This window comes from Phyllostomus hastatus, unplaced genomic scaffold, assembly GCF_019186645.2.
Source record: "Phyllostomus hastatus isolate PE091 unplaced genomic scaffold, TTU_PhHast_1.1 phas_contig_16, whole genome shotgun sequence".
NCBI classification, from domain to species: domain Eukaryota; kingdom Metazoa; phylum Chordata; class Mammalia; order Chiroptera; family Phyllostomidae; genus Phyllostomus; species Phyllostomus hastatus.
This window is the reverse complement of record NW_025333643.1, coordinates 19,339,732-19,363,274: the sequence shown is the minus strand read 5'-3', so window position 1 is coordinate 19,363,274 and position 23,543 is coordinate 19,339,732. Positions and strand designations below refer to the sequence as shown.

Below are 23,543 nucleotides of genomic sequence, written 5' to 3'. Positions count from 1 at the left end.
GTTGGTCAGTAAAAATGAAGATGGTACACTGGCCAGGTGGCTCAGTTGGTTGGATTGTCATCCCTTACACCAAAAGGTTGTAGGTTTGACCCCCAGTTGGGACATGTATAGGAGACAACAATTTATGTTTCTCACATAGATATTTCTCTACCTCGTTCTCTCTCTAAAATCAATAAACATCATTGTGTGAGGAGTAAATAAATAAATAAAAATCATGGTGGCTGTGGATAACTGAGGCACAAGACTCAGACACCTGCAGAGAAAGGACCCCTTTGAGCCCATGAGGTTATGGCTGGGAGATAAAGGTCTGAAGGAGAGCCTCCCACAGGCTAAGTATCAATATCCATATCCAACAAACCAAGGTGCAAGAGAAGGAAGATAGATTCTTGAAATTTCTTCACTTGAACTACTGAGACTAGAACATTCATTAGGAAGGGCTCTTGAAATCTTTACCACTTTGCCCCTGCTTTGTAAATATACACCACAGGTTTTCTAACCCACAAAAAATGTATCAGCAGGGCCCTAGGGAGCCACAGGTAGTGGCATAAAGAACATTGGGAATAATGTCAGTTCTATTTTTCTTTCTTTTTTTTCCCATTTTTAAACCAAGCTCTGGCCAGCTTTATTAAAGACAAAATTTGCATGATTTCCTTTTCACCAGTCTGTTCTGGCATGCTTCTAATGATACCAGAATCACCTGATCAATTGTAGCCAGTGTGCACTCTCTGTAGTATTTTCCACATGCTGGGCCCAATTCAATATAATCACCACTGTAGTGATGGGCACCAGTCTTGGCCAACATAGCATAGTACTTTATTTCAGATCTCCTCAGGGTGGGACAGTTGTTGGCAAGGATGACCAGTTTGGCTTTCCCTTGTCTGATCATCTTCTGAGTCGTCTTGTACCCCAGCATGTACTTGCCACTTTTCATAACAAGTTGGAGCCTAGAGTTGATCACCTCCAGTGACTTTTTCATCTTCTTGTAGCCACCATCTTCCTGCCTTAGGTGCAGGATGGACCCCTACCAAGCACAGATGCTTAGATGGGCAGGGAACCAGAAAGGAAGGATTTCCCATCATATTTTTCATTATTGTTCAACAAAAATGCAATAACAATAAAAACTAATCTCAATGATCACTTATGTCAGTGACTGACTGTGTCAAACTACTCGTAACATAATGCTTAACATGTGGAGTCGCATCAGACTCCCTGAGTTCAAACACTACTTCTTGCACTTTCCAGCTGTGCCTCATCCAGTGCCTGGTTCCATGGACAGATACTGCTGCCACCTGATGAGGTACCAGTTATAATTAGCTGATTGATTGAAAGATCAGTTGGTTGCTTGATCAACTAATGGAATGTGATGGAAAGTTGAACAGATGTCTCTAGAGTGGTGTTTCTCATGTGTTATTTTGCATGTGAGTCCCATGGAGATCTTGTGAAAATGCAGATTCTGGTTCAGCAGGTTCCACCTAGGAAATGAGATTCTGCATTTCTAACAGACTCCTAGATAATGTTGTTGTTGGTCCATGGAGCACACATACTTTTCATTGCAGAGCTTTAACCTGGGCTGTCCAGTGAGGAAGCCACAAACCATATGCAGCTATTTCTTTTTTAAATTATTAATTTTTAAGTTACAGTTGACATTCAATATTACATTAGTTTCAGGTGTACAGCATGTTGGTTAAACATTTATATAACTTACAAAGTGATCCCCTCAATAAGTCTAGTACCCACATGGCACCATAAATAGTTATTAGAATATTATTGACAGCATTCCCTTTGCTGTACTTTACATCACCGAAGGTAAAGGAATTAAGAACTACAGATTGGCAGTTACAAAGTAGCTACAGGTAGCTCTTTAGATTTAAAACAATTACAATTAAAATTCAGTTTCTCATTCACACTAGTCACATTTCAAGTGTTAAATAGCCACATGTGACAGTTGTCCTTATATTAGAGAGGCAGATATGCAATATTTCTATCAGTACAAAAATTCCTATTGGACTGAAATGCTACAGAATATTCACTTAGTATAAAAAATTTATTATAAGAGTCCCAAATACATTCATATCTTAGTACATTGGCCTGAAAAAGAATGTCTTTTCTCATCATCTCTTGTGTTATCCTAACTATACATCAAATACATGAAACTTCTATTGAAATGGCAATATTGCACAGACAGTACTAATAAATATATTTAGTTAGCCAGGACCCAACACATGTGCTTGAGACAAAAAGGCACTGCTTTTAAAACAACAAACCACAGAATTGTCATGACTCTAAAACCACCAGCACTTTATTGAAAGTGTTTTAATTGGAAGACTTCCAGCAAGATGGAGGCATAGGTGGATGCACCGTACCTCCACGCACAATCAAGATTAGAACAACAACAATTTAGAGGTAGAATAATACCCAGAGCTCATAGAGAATTTATTTGAATGGAAGTTGAAGTAGACCCGTTCATCCAGACCAGTGGAAGGGGTGGAGAGGAGCAGCCGGGCGTGGGTCGCAGCACGCGGAGAACAGGGTGAATTGGGCACATAAGGCAACCAGGAGACGTAAGGCATCTGGGGCACACAAGATCACAGCGGGTGGACCCTGAGTATGCAAGCAGCAGCTGGCAGACCCAGTGAGGCAGCGATTGTGGACCAGGGCAAAGCGCGCAACCCAGGATCCCAGAGAAGGGACTGAGGTCCCAGGAGGACGGAGATACCACCATATTTCCCTCCTGCCCCTGCCTCTGCCCCCACCCCTGCCCCGACATACAACGTCACAATCTAGCGACTAGGGTGCCCAGCCCTGGTGAACACCTAAGGCTCCACCCCTCACCGTAACAGGAGCGACCAGACCCAAAAAAAAAAAAAGAGAGAGAGATAGAGACATGTCTCAAACAGAAGAACAGATCAATGCCCCAGGACTCATCCTTTTGAGCAACCAAGAGATAGCCAATCTATCAGATGCACAGTTCAAAACACTGGTGATCAGGAAGCTCACAGAATTGGTTGATTTTGGGTGCAAATTAGATGAGAAAATGCAAGTTACCATAAAAAAGATGAAGGAAGATTCATGGAGAACCAATAGTGATAGGAAGGAAACTGGGACTCAAAACAATAGAGTGGACCAGAAGGAAGAATAAAACAACCAACCAGGAAAGAATGGAGAAATAAGAATTCAAAAAAATGAGGAGAAGCTTAGGAACCTCGAGGATATCTTTAAATGTTCCAACATCCGAATTATAGGGGTACCAGAAGGGGAAGAGGAAAAGCAACAGATTGAAAAAGTATTTGAACAAATAATAAAGGAGAACTTCCCCATTCTGGCAAAGGAAATAGACATCCAGGAAATACAGGAAGCTCAGAGAGCCCCAAAGAAGTTGGACCCAAGAAGAAACACACCAAGGCACATCATAATTACATTAGCCAAGGTAAAAATGAAGGCAAGATTCCTAGAAGCAGCAAGAGATAAGGAGACAGTAACCTACAAAGGAGTTCCCATCAGACTGTCAGCTGATTTCTCAAAAGAGCCCTTACAGGCAAGAAGGGGCTGGAAAGAAGTATTCCAAGTCATGAAAGACAAGGACCTATATCCCAGATTACTCTATCCAGCAAAGCTTTCATTTAGAATGGAAGGGCAGATAAAGTGCTTCTCAGATAAGGTCAAGTTAAAGGAGTTCATCATCACCAGGCCCTTATTTTACAAAATGTTAAAGGGACTTATCTAAGAAAAGAAGATAAAGAAAAAGCATGTGTAGTAGAAGGACGGCAAACTCACAATTATTAACAACCACACCTAAAGCAAAACCAAGAGAAACTAAGCAAACAACTAGAAGAGGAACAGAACCACAGAAATGGAGATCACATGGAAGGTTAGCAACAGGGGAATGGGAGGAGGAGAGAGGGGGAAAAGGTACAGAGAATAAGTAACATAGATTGTAGGTTGAAAATAGATAAGGGGAGGGTAAGAATAGTATGGGAAATGTGGAAGCTAAAGAACTTATAAGTGTGACACATGGACATGACTAAAGTGGGGGATATGGGTGGGAGAGGGTGTAAAGAGTGGAGGGGAGTAAAGGGGGACAATGGGACAACTGTAATAGCATAATCAATAAAATGTATTTTTTAAAAAAGAAAGTGTTTTAATTGGATTCTGAAAACCATAGGAGGTGCATCTGCAAACCCAACAGTTTCTGGTGTTTTCTAGTCACAAAAAAAGCAGTCTATGACTTTTCTCCACACAGCTTTGTCAAGGACTGGACTTCCATGGATACCCAGGGGTCTAAAGTCCATGGCCACTGTCAACAGAGTAAGGAAATCATTTGATTATTGACAGTATCCTTAAAACTCATTTTGTCCAATCCTGTCATTTTACAGTTGAGTAAACAAAGGCTCAAAGAGGAGCTATGGTGTGCAGTTAGGGTTAGTTAGAGCTCATCTTAAGTGCATGGTGGTATTGCTGAATTGATGTGAGTCGAGCTGATTTTCCCCTACTAAATTATCTGAGTGACACAATGAGTACTGAAGATAACATGTTTTACTTCTCTTTCTTTGCATTCTGTCAAAGATATTCATAAAGACATTAGAATCAGAAACGAATTGTCTGGAATGAAAATGCATAAGGCTATAACATTTATAAAGTAATTTCTTTTTATATCAGTGGTACTATTCACTATAGGAATTTAGAAAATACAATAAAAAATTTAGGTCACCTATAACAGTCAGAGATACTACTATAAATTTGGTGATTAAGTCGCCTTCTTATTTTTCTGTGTGATTTATAAAAATAGATCATATACACTTTTTCATGATTATCGGTATTTTTCCAAGTTATTTTATAAGACTCTAAATCATTTCTAGTGGCTAAAGTAATATTCCATCATATGGTAATGTCAAAATGCATACCATTTGGATCACAGTTGTTCAACATTTACAGTGCTACTTTGTTTCCTTTATCATAAACAACCTTGTGATGAGTGTCATTGTAGGAGAAATTGACATGATCTTCTACAAGATAAATTCATAAAATTATAACTGTTCAGCCAAATTTTTAAAAAGATTTTAAGCCTTCAGATGTAAGTTTTCAAATTTACTTCCAGAAAGTTTATGCTCACATTGGCTGATGTGGCTCATTTGGTTGGAATGTTGTCTCATAAACTGAAAGGTCATGGGTTTGATTCCCATCAGGGCACATGCCTATGTTTCAGGTCCAGTCCCCAGTCAGGGCATGTAGGCAAGGGAACCGATTAATGTTTCTCACTCGATGTTCCTTGCTCTCTCTCTGTCTTTCTCTCTCTCCTCCCTCTCTGAAATCAATAAAGATACCCTTGGGTAAGGATTTTTTGAAAAAGCTTATACTTGTGTATCCAAGATAAAACAAATAAAAGTAAACTCCTTGAGCATGGGCTACAGCTATTTTATTCAAGACACTATCTACAGAGCTCAGAATGGTATCTAAAACATAGTAGGCCCTCAATAAATAGTTATTAGCCCAGAGCCTAGCACGTAATGGTGCTTCATAAATGTTAACTACAATTATTACTTTTTTTAAAGTTGTTACAATTCTCATTACACACACATTCACACTACACAGGCAACATTTTTATAGCTTTATTTGGAATTATGTCTATGAACAAACATAAAACTTCTGAAAAACTCCAACCTAATCTCTTTTATATTCTCACCTGGATTGCTTCCTTTGTTGTTTATCTCTGAGACACATTCAGTGTGGAACTGGTTGCTGCCTTTCTCCTTTTTTTTTTTTTTTTTTTTGCCCAGCGTATTTTCCTTGCTATCACTTGATGTTTGCTCAGGCTCAAAGAATACAACCCTTGGGGCAAATGAGTCTAAGCAAAATACTATTGAGTTTATGAACAATAAAGAGAATAATAACAATTACATCATCTCCAACATAAGTGCCTTTTAGAGGGTCTGCTGCTTGGACTCACGTACTCTTCCCCTTTTGGTGGGAGGAATATATTAGGGTTATTAAAAACATTGGCTTAAGTTGGAACTTATAGTCTGCTGACCTGGTTCAGGTCTCTCTGTCTTGGTTTCCTCAGTTGTAATGGCAGTGCTTACTTCTCACCATTGTCAAGACATCCCCTGAGATAGTGCAAGTAAAGCTCTTCACACCAAATCTAGCTCAGAGTGAACACCCAGGAAACAATGGCCATCAATAATATCAGAACTTCATCACTAATAATGATTGAGAACTGAATATGTGTACACTTTCATATTCTGTGGTTCTCTTTTATGGACTTGACATTTACTTCCAAATTCTAAGTGATCAATGCATTAGATTTTTCTGAGTCTACCACTTGAAGAAAATTGGACCTAAAGTTGCATAACAAATGCTTTGGGCAAGCGAGAGATCCAGAAAAATGTTGGAACTGAAACTTTGACCAAAGTGTCTTTCTATTCCCACTTCAAAGTGCCAGTCTACTTCATGATAATCTTACTAATGTGCTGGTGATGATAATGATCATCAGGATGCTGATGAAAGCTTGCATAAAGTAAGTGCTTATTTTTGGCTAGGCAGAGTACATTCATATAATATCTCATTTAATCTTCACAACAACCACAATGTAGGTGTTGCTATTCCCAGAAGCTGAGAGATTTTATTAATTTGCTCAAGACCACACAGCTGGGAACTGTAGTGTTCTATCAGTTTTATATGGAACCAAAATCTGTGCTTTTAACCACAACATTCTGCCCCATAAAACCAACCATTCAGAAGCTAGTCCCTGTGATGCGTGTGTAACTGGCCAGCAGTGATCACAGAACACTGTGGATGGCTCATCGAAACTCGAGAAAAACATACACAGAGACAACCAGGTCGTGTGGGGGAATAAGAACAGCAGGGCCACTCCTCACATGGGGAGCGAGCCACTTGGCCACCCTCCCTGGTGGGGAGAGAGCCCCGTTCCCCTTCTGGAGAGGCTATTTATTGGTTTCGTTTGAATAAGAATTCAGGTAAAAGCTCATTACTCATTGCTAGGAAGTAAGGATCAAAAAGTAGATAACAAGGAAGTCTGAGGCCCTATTTTGAGTCAGGGTCAAAGAGCTGTAAAACTTTGAGGAACAAACTAACTTCCTCCTTGGACCCTTCTCATTCAACTGAGAGCATTCTAAACAAAGCAGGTTTCACAGGAATTTACATGTTCTTTCTTAGGCCTGATCACCCAGGGAACCCACCTTTTTCAGTACAGAGCTGCACCACCCTGTCATTCTTCCAGGCTTAGGTGAAGCAAGGGAACTAAGGCAACCAAGAGATAAGGAGATTTTCTCCGAGACGATGAGGACTCAGGCTATGTCAAAGCCGAGGAATGAGGGTCCATCACCCCCTTTTGCTGTAGCCCCCAAAGTCCTTCTTTTGGGGGCCTCCCACGTGATTGTGCCTGTCTTAGATCATTCCCCCCTTGGAGAATCTTACCCATTTTTGGCTAACCGACCAAGCTTTGGGGTTCAGTTATGAATGAAGCAGAAGAAGCAGCGCTCCTGCCAGGGAGATAAGCTTTTGTATCCTTACTGGCTTACGGTTCCAAGGGTGTTCCCTTAGCCTTAGCCTAGGTGGGGGTTACAGCTTCTGATACCAGGCAGGGCGGTTCCCAACATCCCTGCTCTCAGCAGAAATCAATGAGAACTTTTCTTCTGATCACTGAAATGACTCCCAAAATACCAGGATTAAATATGTAGCCATATCAGATCAAATTAGAACTTAAGTTCTGTCCTATTTAAGATCAGTGAAAAATACCCTAAACCACTACCTTTTCAAAGTTGAAGTTCAGTGAAATTTATCTTTAAAATCTTCTTGGAAAAAGATCTGAGTGAAATCCCACTTTTCTTTGTAAAAAGAGATTTATTTTGCCCATATTCATTAGCTTTCTGGTTGAACGCTCAGAGGAGCTAGACACAGATTATTCAAACAAACAAGTCATCTGCTTGAAAGCACACTAATAACCTTGTTATCTAGGAGGGGCCCTGCCTGAAGGAAAGTTTCTTTAGCAACAAGTCATGTCATTGAATCAGCAGCTAGAGCAGGGACTAAAGTACACATGCAGTAGCTTTGCAGAATGATCAAATACATCTCTGTGGGTCATCCAAGCCATTTTGATAGGTCTTTAAAAGACAGGGACTGTAGACTAATGTTTTAGTGTTTTTCCAAGACACATAACATAAAAATAAAAATTGTAACCTGTACTTAGGGTAATCAGTTTTATATAACTTAAAATAATTGAATAAATACATTAAAAACAAACATTCAGTACTTTTTTTGTGTGGGACTGATGGGCTGATTTACATATATGGTAATGAAAAAGTACCAGCATGTTAACTTTATTATAATTTGTATTACTTTCTCTGTAGTTCCTAATGTACTTAATTATTGACTCTGGGTATTTGCACTTATGTACTTGATTCTGAATGAGTAAATAAATGTTACTAAATGTAAGAAAAAAAGTAAAAGACAGGGATTGAAGGTATGAATCTTGTTTAAGTGGACATTGAGAGATGAGTAACTTTCCATGAGTCATAGACTTCCTAGCTGTCCCCACAGTAAAAGGCATGCTCATCTCAACTTCCTCTTAACTCAGTTTGTTCTCATTTAAGGAAACCCAGGGACACAGAAACTGTATGATGCAGACATATGAGCAGAACCTGAGAGGAAGCTAGAGAAAAAAACATAGGGTAACAAGTGCTGGCCCCATGCCCCATCTGATTTCTTCCAAGAGCTTCTTATTTTTTATTCATGTACTTTTTAAACAAATTAAGGGAGGTAACTAGTAGGGGAAGGTATTGTGTGCTCTGTCCTTCACTTATTTCAGAGTTGACTGTGTGTGGTGCAAACCATACCATTCAAATGAGCCTTGAGGGACACCCGACCTAGTTGATCAGCCATGCCTTTAATAAACTGCCAAAATAAGTTATGGAATTTCTTATGCAACTGTGAGGTTCTCAAAAAGGCACATTGAAGGTTACTTGAATTTGAGATTGTTACAATCAGTTAAGGTCACCACATCCCTCAAAATAACCCAGCAGCCTGGAGTGGCTACTGATCCATTCTGCCTTATCTCACTGTTCAGGACTGACAGGGCAAGATTCTTATCAAAATCAATGTCAGTGAAGCTCCAAGTCACAATTTGTGAGATGTTACATTAAAGAATCTTCTATAACACATATAGTCTGCATTCAGATTTTTAGACTTTTTCTCTGGAAATAATGCCACTGATAAGTTTACTATTAACCCTCATAAGACTCAGGATGGTATTTAGTGATTTCATATGCTGCTGAGCTGGGGTTTTTAATCTGGACTTCAGCCAAATGGAACTATCTGCTATTTTCATTTCCAGTGTTCCCACTGAGAGCTGCCTCTAACCTGTCCCCCCTTTTTTAGGATCTAAATTTTAAATTTATAAAATAAACTTTTACTGTGTCCTCCAAATAAGCCCTACATGTTCTTTCTTCACTCACTTGTACCAGTACCCTGGAGTGCCCTTCCCATCCCTTCTCCCATCAACCTGCCTTCTTCACCTCTCCCAGCTATCCCTATCTCTGCCAACTGAGATTCTGGACACAACTCAAGACCTTTCTCTCCTCAGAAGTTAAAACTCACATGAAATATTCTCTTGACTCTATGCTGAACTGGAGAATTCATTAGTGTTCCTGACTCCACATTCTCTCAAATCATGTCACTGTCTTAGATTAAAACACCTCGGTGGTTTTCCATCCTGCTTTGTGTTAAATCTGGACTCCTCACTCTGGCACACAAGCCCTGCACCACACCCTGTTCCCTGCCTATCTCTCCAATATCACCAAACAGCTCCCCTCTTGCTTAACTACATTGCAGAATTGATAGCTGGTCAAGTTGATTGATTCACTGGGTCAGTGGTTCTCAGAGTGGTTCTACAAACCCTTAGAATGACTTTCCTAATAATGCTGAGATGTTATTTGCTTTTTTCCCCAACTGTGTTGACAGGTGCACTCATGGTGCAAAGGTTATAGTAAGGGAAACTGCTGGTGTAGAAAACACCACAAAGCAAGACAGTGGGGCCAGTCTGTACTCATCATTATACTCCTCCCAGCCACACACTCACTGTTTAAAAACTACAAAGTTCACCAAATACTCTTCTTTATGAAGCAGTAGAAATTATGTTTTTAAATTATTTTATTGTTCAGTTACAGTTGTCTGCATTTCCCACCCCCGACTCCCCCTTCATCCCAGCCAAACCCACCTCCCTCCTTTGCTTCCACCCTCCACCTTGGTTTTGTCCATGTGTCCTTTATAGTAGTTCCTGAAAACTCTTGCCCCATTATCCCCTCCCACCTCCCTCTAGTTACTGTCAAATTGCTCTTAATTTCAATGTCTCTGGTTATATTTTTCTTGCTTTTTTCTTTTGTTTATTATGTTCCAGTTAAAGGTGAGATCTTGTGGTATTTGTCCCTCACTGCCTGGTTTATTTCAACTTAGCATAATACTCTCCAGTTCCATCCATGCTGTTGCAAAGTGTAGGAGGTCCTTCTTTCTCTCTGCTGCATAGAATTCCATTGTGTAAATGTACCTTAATTTTTTGATCCATTCATTTACTGATGGGCACTTAAATTGCTTCCAGCACTTAGCTATTGTAAATTGTGCTGCTATGAACAATGGGAATGCATAGGTTCTTTTGGATTGGTGTTTCAGTGTTCTTAGGATACAATCCCAGCAGTGGAATTGCTGGGTCAAAAGTCAGTTCCATTTTTAGTTATCTCAGGAAATTCCATACTGTTTTCCACAGTGGCTGTACCAGTCTGCATTCCTACCAACAGTGCACTAGGGTTCCCTTTTCTCCACAGCCTTACCAGCACTTGTTTGTTAATTTGTTTATGATGGCCATTCTGACTGGTGTGAAGTGGTATCTCATTGTGGTTTTAATTTTCATCTCTCTGATGGCTTGTGATGCTGAGCACCTTTTTGTATGTCTCTGGGCCCTCTGAAGCAGTAGAAATTGTTAATTCCATTTACTTTGACCCTGAGGACACACTCTTTTAATATTTTATATAATGAAATACTAAGTAAACATCAAGCATTGTCTTGTGGAAGTGGGCTTGTGTGACACTGAGTTGCCAATTGAACTGCTCATTTTTTAAAAAGAAACATCAATTTTACTTGAAAGAACTACTGACAGCAAACTAATGTTAGTCAAACTTAGGTATTTAGTAGATGTTTTTCAAAAATAAATAAAGGACATCTTTTATTTCAAGAAAAACAACTTGTAATATTTTTTTGCCAACATAAAATTTGAGCTCTCAGTCTGCCACTAAAGCCAGTTTCCAAGCACCTAAAGACTTTTTTTTTGGTGATACTAATAATGATATTAAGAAATGTGATTTTTGCCTTGGTTGGTGTAGCTCAGTGGATTGAGCACTAACCTGCAAACCAAAGGGTCGCTGGTTTGATTCCCAGTCAGTACACACACTTGTGTTGTGGACCAGGCTCCTGATGGGGGTACGTGAGAAGCAACCACACATTGATGTTTCTCTCCTTTGCTTTCTCTCTCCATTCCCTTCTGTCTAAAAATAAATACATATTTTTTAAAAAGAAATGTGATTTTTTACATATCATGGAATGAAATGTTTCAAGATTTGGAATATTTGTAAATAACTCAATAAACTAATTATGTTCCACATGACCAATGTATATTTTTAAAAATCCATGCATGGGTTAAAATTTTTTTCAAAAAGCTAAGAGATAGCAATGAATTTTAAATTTTAATAGAGGACAAAAACTTTATTGTTATGGTTTACAGTTTTACATTGCAACTAACATTTAAGAAAATCCCACTGGTTGAACTTTGGTTTCATATCAAAGAATACCCACTTGTACCTGAAAAGCCTATTTAATATTTCTCCCTTTTCCAACAACATATATGTGAAAGGCCAGCTTTTCTTCATATAGTTCAACCAAAATCGCATATCATAACAGATTGAATGCAGAAACAGATGTAAAAACCTAGCCATCCTCTATTAATCTCTAAAAGAGATTTGCAAGACTATAAAATTGATGCCAGACATTTCACTAATTTTTGTTTTGGAAAATAAAGTTTTTTTCTGTTAACAGGTAGTGAATTTAATGTTACTTTTAATTAATTAATAAAAATTTAAACTCTCAAATTTTAGTATCTATTATATACATCAATAGATGTATGTAATCAATAGATATAACATAACTTGCTATAACATAACTATAAATAGATGTATGCATCAATAGATGTATGTAATCAATAGATATAACATAACTTGCATGAGCAAAAGCTTTTTGGAGTCTTCAATAAATTTTAAGAGTTTAAAGAAACTTGTACCAAAATGTTTGAGAACCATGGAAACTAGAACAACTCTTAATAGTCCTCCAAGTCTAAAAATCTATATTTGACCACCTGTCAGAAGTATATAGATGAATACTGTCTGAGAGCATCCAAACTGGAAAAAATATTCTTATTTTTTAAAACTGTGTGTATTTCACCCTCTGATAGGATACTTGATTTGTCTCCTATGCTGCTTTGCTGTATATAATAACATATAAGGCATCTTCTAATAATCTTTTCTCTACCCCTATCCTTTTTCTCCACTCCTCCCATTTTCAATCCAACCATTAGCTCAACTCATGCTTTATGTTTGTTTTTCCTAACTTTTTTTTTCTGCTAAATAATTGTTTACTGATAAAATTCCAGCTTAAGCAATGTTTAAATTTTGTTTCCAGAGTCACCACACTTTAGGACATAGAACCATTTGTTCTTTCTCACCTGCCCAAGTAGGTCTTTAGGAATAACATGGCTAGTTGGTCTTTCTATTTTTTAATGATTTAAAAATTCAGAGTTCATTTTCTAGAAGTAGTAATTAACTTAAGGGTATTTTGACTACTGCTAGCACATGGAACCTGTGATTTCACAGATATTATTGCTTAAAACAAGTTTCATTTTTTAAAATATCATATTTGAAATATATTCATGGCAAAATATCAAGGAAATGCCAGTACAGTATTTCCATACCAGTGTGGTATATGGAAAAGACATACTCATGAAGGTATTCCTTGCACAGCTGGGTTTCGGGAAACCATGACCCAAAGAAAAACCTTGTGTCTCAGCCCCACCATAACAGCCCCACCATGGATACTTTTGCCCTTTCAACTTTCATCTCAGAATTATTGAGTCATACTTTTCCATAATGAAGTCTTTCAAATTGATATTTTTGCTCAAGCCAAATGGATAAAACTCCCTGAAAACACCTTTTCAGAATATGTTATGTAAATGTTGATAATGCAGAAGATGAGAAGAATTATATGTAATTAAATAAAGAGGTGGTTAACATGATACAATTTCTAAATTTATTAGAAGCATAACTTCATTTAGAGTTGAACATATTTTAATCTGGTTGTAGGAAGAGGATATTTTAATTACTAAAAAATTAATGGACCAATATAAATTTTTTATAACATTCAAGGAAAGGAAATTAAATAAGCATTGCTCTCATCTCTCTAGACTAACTTATGGCTTTTAAAAAAGCTTGTTGGCTTGCCACTTTGCCAGCTTTCTATAATGAAGAAGAGTTTTAAAAACTTTTTCCCAAATAATGATTTCTTTTTTAAAAAAGAAAAGGCATAGCTCATATTATCTGGTTGTGCTATATAGTGCTGACTTATACTTTAGAGAAGGACTTCATTTGCATGTACACTTGGAACATTTCCTTATATCCCAAAACAATTTCTATTACCGATTGCCTATGCTTTAGATTCATTCCCTTAGGGTAAATATTGCTTCCCCTCTTCTATAATACAATTGCTGCTGTGATAGAAGGCATATTAACCAATAAGCACCTTGGTAAGTATAGTAAGTATTTTTTTCATGCCTAGGCAAGCATTTAGCTACAAGTAAGAGAAAACACACAATGACTTAAACAAATAGCGATTCCTTTCCTCTCTCATAATGAGAAGGCCACAGATGAGTGTTTACAAACATTTTTTCACCTTCTCAAAAATGTAAGGACCAACATCTCTATGATGCTCTTGGCCTTTCCTTCATGGTCACATAATAGGCACCAGAAATCTAGACAAAATATTCTCAGGAGAAGAAGGGGTCAGCAAGAAAGAAAAGGGTTCTACCACCCTTTTCTTTTGGGTGGTCAAAAAGCATGTTTATTTTACAAGGATTTCAGAAGCTTTTCCAGAAGAACCTTACTAGGTTCCTGGCTCTGTTGCATGGCTACTCATGGATGCACAGAAAACAGTAAATTGGTGCTTGGCTTCCCAGCCTCCAAGAAAGGAGGTAAAGAACATCACATGAGCAGGACTGTAAAAGACTAAATAAACAAGGAAAAAAGGAGCATTGAAAGAAGATAATAGATTAATGAAGTAAAAAAAAAAACTTGATCATAACAATAATCTTACTGATTGAGTCCTAACTCTATTCTATGGACTGTGCTGTGTACCTTAAATTAATCATCTCACTGAGTCCTCATGAAAATCCTATAAGGTAGATAAGAGTAGCTCCTATTTACAGAGAAGGAGGCCAAAGTTAACTGTTTGCCCAAAAACTTCTATTAAGGTCACAATTTGACCTGAGCTTGTTCTGACTTCCACATCATCTCTCCTGGGACCAGCACTTCGAATGTGCAGTTTTGTCTTCACCGTTGGTCTCATATCACACTGCTCCAGAATGCCACAGCAAATTTCAAACTGCCTGAAATGCAGTGACACTTTTCAGACCTTTCTTAATGAGGCAGACTGAGCCAAGAATGCTTGAACAGTCCTAGCAAAAGCCACTGTAGCACTTACTTCTGCAATTGTTACTAGTCATTTTTTCAGATTTTCTGCTATTGGAACTCCTTCAATCAGATCAGAATACTGATCTGATGCACAGTGGTTTCTATACATTTGAGAAAAGAAGCCAGTGTGGCTGGAGCAGAGTAAGTGGAGAACAGAGTGGGACGTAATAAAGCCAGGAGCTGACAGTGGCCACATCATGTGGCCTTAAGGCCATTTATTTTGTGGTCTGCTCCTTATCACTGGACACTTCTTTTGTGCCTGGCAGTGTACTATAATCCTTACATATGTCATCCCATTTCCTTTTCACCTGTCCAGTCAACTTGGAAGTGTATGATATTATCAGGCTTTGAATCCACATCCCTTTGTATGCATGCTCGACTTGCATGCTCGACTCCTGACCCTGCCTCTGAGCACTGGTATCTAAATAAATAACTACTTCCCAGCATGATCCACGTACCCTTAGGATTGTGATCAGAGTAGTGATTGATAGCAAACTCTATCTAGGGAAGTCTGGGAAGGAGCACATGGGCTGGATTTTCAAGATACAAGCAGGATTTTCCCACAGGCATGCTTTCTTGAGGGAACAGCATGTGCAAAGACTCAAAGATGAGGATTAATTATTACAGCAGCTTATGTTTATTGAGCTTTCATGCTGTGCTGGTTTCTACACTGAATATTTTATTTATCTGAGTTAATCCTCACAACAATCCTATCAGGTCAGTATTGGCCCCATTTTACAGATGAAAAAACTGAGGCATGGAGAGATTAGTTGTTTGCCCAGGGAGACACAGTTGTTTGCCCAGATGACTAAATAAACACTATGCTTGCTTAATCAATGGTGAGAAAAGTAGTGAACATGGACTGGCAGGTGTCCAAACCCAGGCATAAACAGAACTCTGCCACTAGACTCAGTGTCCCTAACTATCCATCCCACTGAGAGCTTGATGTGTCCAAGGAAGTGGGGGAAGTTTTGTGGGGCTTCATGATACATGTTCTTGAACCTGCTGAAGGCCTTCTCTTTTTGAGTTTTATATTCTGTAATCTCTTTTCTCTAAAATCCTAAAGCATACCTTTGTGCATTTTTATGTGCTTCTTCCTTTTCTCTAGACTATAAGGTCCCTGGTAATTCCTTATTTCTCTGATTCCTCAATACCTAGGCCTGGCCAGTAAGATCAGAGGTTGAGAGTGTTTGAGAATCATTAAACCATCGGTCCCCAGGCATGTGGTAGGTGTTCTGTAAATATTTCTTGAAAAATGATCACTAAGCTTATTTAATGAAAACTTAAAGTGATAATGGATTTGTCCTGGGCCAAAAATCAATGTTCATCATCCAGAGGGTAGGTACCTAATTTTATTTCAATTACTTAAGTATTTAGGGCAAGTAAGTTTTATTAGTCTCCCTTCCCTCTCCCACCCCATCACCTCATTCCATCTCACCCCCCAAATCACACAGAACTGGTGGTGACCCAGTCATGAAAAAAATTCTGAGCAAGAAATTCTGTGGGGCACCTCAGTTGGTACTATACAGCAAAGATTTATGACTTAAGCCAATTAAGACTGGCCTGCTTGAAAGAAATTCAAGGCTTGGGGGTGAGGACTGGATGGAGAGGAGCAAAAGGAAGAAATAGGAGACATCTGTAATAGTGTCAACAACTTAAAAAATTCATGGTATGGTGTCACTTTTATGAGCAAATCAACTTCTACCCAATATTTCAGCTCAACAGTTTCAAGTACATACACAATAACTGATTTTCTGGACAAACTCACTGATATCAATATTCCTAGGTCAGAACAGGAAAACTTAAGTGGTTTAAAAGTGACATTCTATGCCATAGGCCTGTGCTGTCTAATAATGGTAGCCACTAGCTACACATGATATTGAGCACTTGCAGTGTTGTTCTGCATGGAGGTGTACTGTCAGTGAAACATATGCCAGATTTCAAACACTGTATAAAAATAGAATGTAAAATATATCATTAACAATTTGTATAATAATCACATGTTGAAATGATTTTGGATATATTAGGTTCAATAAAGTATATTGAAATTCATTTCACCTAGTTCTTTTTACTTTTTTAAATGTGCTGACTAGAAAATGTAAAATTACACAGGTGGCTAACACTAAACAGTAACAAATATGAATCGGATAACAGCCTAACTCCTTTATACCTACCCCCTACTTCACTATTTCCCACTCCTCCTAAAGTCACAAAAATTAGTTAGATAACTCCACCTCCTTTCTGTGTCCATTCTCAAAACTCTGTTTTGTTTTGTTTTCTGATTGAGTCAAAACTCAATCCAGTTTTCAGTCTCTGATAGATTTAAGATTTATTTTCTATTAGCAAGACTTGTATTGACTTTAAAGATGAAAGCATTTTAAATATAGAACAACATAATTTTTAAAAAATGTATATTATGTTGTTAAATAGCTATAACTATTCCAAGGTAGCCAGTGATTAGAATTATCAGCATTTTCCAAGTGAAAAATTATCTATTTCCTAAGTGAGAAGACTGAGGGTAAGACATTTTATTTATCCAAACTTGGCCCTATTTCAGAAAGGCTTTTAACACTCCAGCCAATTCAGAGAATATAAGGAGCTTTTTCAAGATAACACAATGGTCGATAGAAGAGAGACTGGAATTATCTTACTCTTTCTACTGGAATAGCAGTTCCCAAATACAGTATCCCATTATCAACTATGAAGTGTAACTTTTATAACTAATTATGAAAGAGCAATGTTTTTAGTTGACTTCACTTTTATATAAATTAGGTATGATTAAAAGATATTTGAAAATAATTTAGCTTTTGTAGACTTCATTCATTTATTCATTTTTCAAGCATTCATTGGGGGCCTGTTGTATGTAAAGCACTAAGGTGGCCCTGGAGAAACATCAATGAACAAAACAGCAAAAAAAGATAGTTAATCTAAGAAACTCAATCATGACTAACAAATAGAATAAATGGCATGCTGTGGAATGACAGGAATATCAGAAAGACCTAGACTAGGGGTCAGGAAGGGCTTCATCAGTTAGGACTGCTCATGCTGAGACTGCCAGACAGTGGGATACGGCCAGATAAGGGTGAAGGGGGAGAACAGATGAATCTTTTAGGAAGGCTTTTCTAACTGGGAAACAAAGGTGGAATTGATAAGGCAGGGAATTATGCATAACCTGCTGTCCAAATTACCTATGTGAATACTGGAAGTGTATGCTGTATCTGAATATCATCTGTCATGTGGTCATAGACGTAATAACCACAATAAAGTTGGAAAACTTCTGCAAATTGCCATGCTGCACTTAGCAGGGTATTTTTTTTATTTCCCAAAAGTATTATTGACATATAACATATGTAAATTGAAGGGGTACAGTGTAATAATTTGATATGCATATGTTGTGAGTTGTGAATTGACTATTATCACATTAAGATTAATTAATACCTTCATCCCCTCTCATAATCCCCTGCTGTATGTTAAGTCCCTAAAGCTTGTTAATCTTACTACTGGATATCCTTGACTAATATCTCCCAATCCCCCCCCTTACCCCCAAGCCCCTGGTAAACAACACTCTAGTCTGCTTCTCTGAATTCAGCTTCCTTTAGATTCTACATGTAAATGATATCACACAGTATTTGTTGTTCTTTGTATGACTTATTTAACTTAGCATAATGCCCTCAAGTTTAATCCAAGTTGTGCAAACAGCAGGATTTTCTTCCTTCTCATGGCTGAATAACTCTTAATTGTGTATATAATCATGTCTTTTTTATCTATTTGTCTATTGATGGACACAGGTTGTTTCTGTATCTTGATTATTGTGAATGATGCTGCATTGAACACAGGAGTGCCCGTATTTTTTTTTGAGGTCCCATTTTCATTTACTTTGGATATATATATCCAGATGTGGGATTGCTGGGTAATATGGTAGTTCTATTTTTAATTTTTGAGAAATTGACATGCTTTTTTCAATAGTGGCTTCACCAATTTACATTCCTATCAACAGTACACAAAGGTTCCTTTTCCTCCACACTCCTTTTTAAAAATTCATTTTTATTAGATTTATTGAGGTGACATTGGCTAACAAGATCAAGTATACATTTCTATGGTACATAATCTGTATATTGCATTGTGTGCCCACCACCCAAAGTCAAACCTCTTCCATCATATATATTTGGCCCCCTTTACACTTTGTTACCTCCCCTACCTCCTTCCCTCTGGTAACCACCATACTCCTGTCCGTGTCTATGAGCTTCAGTTTTATATCCCACATATGAACAAAATCATATGGTTCTTAGCTTTTTCTGAATAACTTACTGCACTTAGCATAATATTCTCAAGGTCCATCTATGTTGTTGCAAAACAATTTCTTACAGCTGAGTAATATCCCATTGTATATACGTACCACATCTTTATCCAATCCTCTATGAAAAGACACTTTGGTTGGCTCCATATCTTGGCTGCTATGAATAATGCTGCAATAAACATAAGAGTGCATATAACTTTGAAAATAAATGTTTTTGAGTTTTTTAGGTAAATACCCAGGAGAGGGATTGCTTGGTCATATGGTAGCTCTATTCTTGATTTTTTAAGGAACTGCCCTACTGTTTTCCATAGTGACTGTACCAGTCTACATTCCCATCAGCAGTGAACAAGTGTTTCTTCTCCACAACCTCTCCAACACTTGTTATTACCTGTCTTGTTGATAGCTGCCATTCTAATAGGTGTGAGGTGGTATCTCATTGTGGTTTTTATTTGCATTTCTCTAATGGCTAGTGAAGTTAAGCAGCTTTTCATGTATCTGTTGGTTGTTTGTATGTCTTCTTGGGAGAAATATCTGTTCAGATCCTCTGTCCATTTTTTAATTGAATTGTTTGTTTGGTGCTGAGTTGTAAGAGTTCTTTATATATTTTGGATATTTACCCTTTGTTGGAGCTGTTCTTTGCAAATATCATCTCCCACTCAGTTGGTTAATTTTTATTTTCTTACCTGTTTCTTTTGTTGTGCAGCTGCTTTTTAGTTTGATATAGTTCCATTCATTTATTTTTCCTTTTATCTCCCTTGGCTTTGGGGTCAAATTCATAAAATCTTCTCTAAGAGCAAGGTCCATAAGTTTAGTGCCTGTGTTTATATCTATGTAATTTATTGTTTCAAATTTTATATTTAATCCTTTGAGCCATTTTGAATTAATTTTTGTGCCTGGGGACCAAAAGTACTCTACTTTTATTCTTTTGTATGTAGCTTTCCAATTTTCCCAGCACCATGTATTGAAGAGCATCATTTATTCTTTTTTTATTGTGTGTTTTTGGCTCCTTTGTCAAAAATTACTTGCTCTTGGTTTTATTTAAGTGGTTTTATTTCTGGGCTCTCAATTCTCTTCCATTGGTCTGTGTGTCTGTTTTTCTGCTAATACTATGCTGTTTTGATTATTGTAGTTCTGTAATATAATTTGAAGACAGGTAGTGTGATACCTCCAGCTTCATTTTTTTTCTCAGAATTTCTTTGGTTATTCAGTACCTTTTGTGGTTCTATACAAATCTGATGATTTTTTTCATGTTCTATTTCTTTAAAAAATGACATTACAATTTTGAAGGACATTGCATCAAGTCAGTATATTGCTTTGGGTAGTATGACCACATTCTTGACAACACTTGGTATTTCTTGCCTCTTTTATAATAGCCATTTTAACAAGTGTGAGGTGATATCTCCTTGTGGTTTTGATTTGCATTTCCCAGATGATTAGTGATGTTGAATACGTTTTCATGTGCCTGTGAGCCACTTGTATTTCTTTGGAAAAAGTGTTTATTTAGATCTTCCACCTACCCCATTTTTAAATCAGATTGTTTATTTTTTGTTATACAGTTGTATGAATCCTTTATATATTTTGGGTAGTAAATCCCTATCAGATAGTTTTCAAATATTTTCTCTCATTCCATAAGTTGTATTTTACTGATAGTTTCCTTTGCTGTGCAGCAGCTTTTTTTTTTAAGTTGAACAGTCAAAGGTTTTGCATTTATTTTTAATTTAGTTTTAATTGTAGTTAACATATAATATAACTAATATTGTATTAGTTTCAGGTATACAACATAGTGATTCAACATTTAGATACCTTACAAAATAATCACCACAATAAGTCTAGTAAGCATCTGTCACCGTATGTAATTATTATGATTTTATTGACTCTGTTCTCTATGCTGTACATTACATTCCTGTGACTTATTTTATAATTGGAAGTTTGTACTTCTTAATCACCTACCCTTTTTCCAGCCATTGCTTCAACCCTCTTCCCTCTGACAAATACCAGTTTGTTCTCTGTTTCTATTTTGTTTTGTTTTGTGTTTCAGATTCCATATATAGGTGAAATCATATGGTGTCTGTCTTTCTCTGTCTGACTTATTTCATCTAATATAATATCCTCTTGGTCCATCAGTGGTGTCATTGTTTTAACTGGATTCCTTTCTTTTCATTTTTTTTGTGTATTTTTTGTATTGTTTGGGTTTATGTTACTATAAGGTTCACATACACCCATTTATATATATAGCAGTCTATTTTAAGCTGATAAGCATTTAAGTCCAATCACATTCTAAAAGCACTGCATTTTTCTCCTCCTCCATTCTTTATAGTTTTGATGTCATGTTTTATACCTGTTTTGTGTATCCCAGTTATTTATTGTAGTTATAGTTAATTTTGCTATTACTGTCTTTCAACCTTCGTATTAATTTCTTAAGTGGTTGACTCATTGTGGTTATTATTCATTTGCCTTTACCAGTGAGATTTCCCCCCTTTCCTATATGTTTTTTATTTGTGGTTATGGCCCTTTCTTTTCTGGATAAAGAAGACCCTTTAACATTTCTTGTAAGACTGAGTTAGTGGTTGGGAACTCCTTTATTTTTTACTTGTCTGGGAAACTTCTTCAATTCTAAAAGATAACCTTGCTGGATAAAATATTCTAGCTTGCAGATTACTTTCTTTAAGCACTTTAACTGTAAAGTTGCTTCTGAGAAATCAGCTGATAGCCTATGGGATTTCTCTTGTATGTGACTTGATGTTTCATTCTTGCTGCCTTTAAGATGATCTCTTTAGCCCTTGCTGTGTGGCTTAGCTCAGTGGATTGAGCTCTGGACTGCAAAGCAAAGGGTTGTCCGTTTGACTCCTGGTCATGGCACATGCCTGGGTTGTGGGCCAGGTCCCCAGTAGGGGCCATATGAGAGGCAACTATACATTGGTATTTCTCTCCCTCTATCTCTCCCTCCCTTCCCCTCTCTCTAAAAATAAATAAATAAAATCTTTAAAAAAAAAGATCATCTCTTTAACCTCATTATTTGCCATTTTAATTACAATTTGCCTTGGTGTGGGTCTCTATAGGTTCATCTTTTTTGGAACTCTCTGTGCTTACTAAACCTGATGTCTACTTCCTTCCCCAGATCAGGAAAGTTTTAAAACATTATTTTTTCAAATATCCTTTCTGCCCCTTTCACTTTTCCTACTGGTATCCCTATATTGCAAATGTTAAAGCACATGATATTATCCCAGAGATCTCTTATACTAACCCTATTTTTAATTCTTTTTTTTTTAATTTTGCTATTCTAATAGGGTGATTCCACTATTCTGTCTTCCAGCAGCACCCTACAAGTCAACCAGAGAACCTGGATGGAACTCCCACCCACTATTCACATTCAGGGGAAATACAAACAGTGGCACTCACCAGTTCCTCCTATCCTGAGTTGTTCCCCCAGGTCCCAGAGGGTTCTCATGGTTTTCTGACCTTCTCCATGCAGCCCCTCTCTATTGCTTGATGTGCAGAAGCTGTTCAGTTGACTCATAGTTATCTCCCAGGAGTAATTGCTCTAAATATAGGTGTATGTTCAATGTGTTCTTGGGAGAGGGTGAGCTCAGCACCCACTATACCACTATGTTGGACATAGTGCTCATGTTGTCAGTTTTTAGACTGATGTAGTCCCACTTGTTTTATTTTTTTCTTTTTGTTCCTTGTGCTCTTCTTGTCAGAAAATCACTTGACAAGGCAATGTCAAGGAGCTTTTGTCTTGTTTTTTTCTAGGAGTTTTATAGTTTGGGGGGTCTTACATATAAGTCTTTAATCCAGTTTGAGTTATTTTTTGTGAATATGTAACATGGAGTTCCAATTTCATTCTTCTGCATGTGCATATACTGTTTTTCCAAAATCATTTATTAAAGAGACTATTCTTTACCTCTTGAGTATTCCTGACTCCCTTGTCAAATATTGGCTGACCATATATATGTAGGTTTATCACTGGGCTCTTAATTAGGTTCCGTTGGTCTATGTGTCTGTCTTAATGACACTACTGTACTTTTTTGTTACTATAGCTTTGTAAAAGATGATATTTCAGACCACCCGAGGGGCCTATGCAGTCCCCTGGTTGTATATAACAACCATCTCTAAAACAAACAAACTAAAAACCCTGATTTGTAATATATACTCATTTCCATGGTGTAACTACTCTCACCTTGGCTGATAATCTTCCTTTAAGGTATAACTGAAAGTAGAATTGGGAAGAGATGCAAGGTAGTACCCCATTCTATATCATTTCTATAATACAATACATACAAATAATCCCCAAAGTACAGATAATAGTAAAATGTGATAAAATAATAAAAAGGCAATGAATGTTGAATATGTATGAACTTTGTTTTAATATAATTTTATATATATTTTTTAGAAATGGCTATGTTTAACAACTGCCTCACAAAATTCCTGCAGACTTAACATTCCACACAAAT

At 37.3% G+C, this 23,543-nt stretch overlaps 1 protein-coding gene and 1 pseudogene across 26 annotated transcripts in view; one reads left to right on the top strand and one right to left on the bottom strand.

The window, feature by feature from the left end:
- CADPS (calcium dependent secretion activator) overlaps positions 1–23,543 on the top strand; it is a 461,254-nt gene that overhangs the window by 84,441 nt on the left and 353,270 nt on the right. The gene's annotated exons all lie outside the window — the stretch shown is intronic.
- Positions 573–23,340, bottom strand: LOC123814307 (annotated as a pseudogene).